The 720-nt window shown below is 57.8% G+C and overlaps 1 protein-coding gene across 9 annotated transcripts in view; it reads right to left on the bottom strand.

Moving 5' to 3' along the window:
- TENT2 (terminal nucleotidyltransferase 2) overlaps positions 1–689 on the bottom strand; it is a 45,603-nt gene extending 44,914 nt beyond the window's left edge. For 2 of the 9 annotated variants that reach the window (XM_009637250.2, XM_009637251.2), the window contains exon 1: positions 425–689. The gene's annotated coding sequence lies outside the window, so the exon portion shown is untranslated. Of the gene's footprint in view, positions 1–231; positions 384–409 lie in introns of all 9 variants that reach the window. The other 7 variants (XM_035892839.1, XM_035892838.1, XM_035892841.1 and 4 more) reach the window with 7 other exon arrangements.
- Between the last annotated feature and the right edge of the window lie 31 nt (positions 690–720).

Raw genomic sequence — 720 nt, 5'->3', positions numbered from 1 at the left:
TTTGTTGTGTGGGGGGGGGGGGGAGGGGCGAGGAAGCAGGGGCGGGGAAGAATTACGTATTACGGGAAATTATTTTTGGGATGTTTACTTTCACTTCTGCTGAAGAAACGAAACCGAACTGCATGGCAGAAAAGTCACCCGACATTTACATTGAACCTGAACGATATTTATGCGCAGCCTGAACCTTCCCGTTCCCAGGAGGGGCAGGCGATGTAGCAACTGTTAACACACCTCGTCCGCCTCCGAGCAGCCCGGGCGCTCTCGGCATCAGGCACAGGACATGAGCGGTTTATGGCTGTAATGCACCAGGAACAGAACCGTGCGTCAGAATTCGAGATCGAGTTGCTAAAGCAACGCGTTCTTTTTAGCCTCTGAAGCCGTAACTACCAGGAAGAGACGTTGTAAATACCAGAAAGAAACGCACCGACGGAGTTACCTTCCCCACACCAGACCAGCGCAGTGGACACCGCTGTCTCACGGCAGCTACCGCGGCGCTCACCGTGGCTTTCCGTAGGGGCTACCTCGGCGGCACCGCCACGCTCTCCGGAAAGTTTCGCAACCGTAACAACTCAGCTACGCTTGTCCCGGTGGGCGCTTTTCCCAAGCGAGCCTGTACTTCTGGGGGAAGCACACAAGTAAATGCCGGTCCGCGTCCCGTGCCGGCAAGCCCAAGCGGCGACCGGAGCCCCGCCAGCCCCCACCTCAGCGCCCGGTGGGTCA

The sequence above is a fragment of the Egretta garzetta genome, unplaced genomic scaffold (assembly GCF_000687185.1).
Source record: "Egretta garzetta isolate BGI_Z169 unplaced genomic scaffold, ASM68718v1 scaffold424, whole genome shotgun sequence".
In the NCBI taxonomy this organism is placed as follows: domain Eukaryota; kingdom Metazoa; phylum Chordata; class Aves; order Pelecaniformes; family Ardeidae; genus Egretta; species Egretta garzetta.
This window is presented reverse-complemented; position numbering and strand designations above follow the sequence as displayed.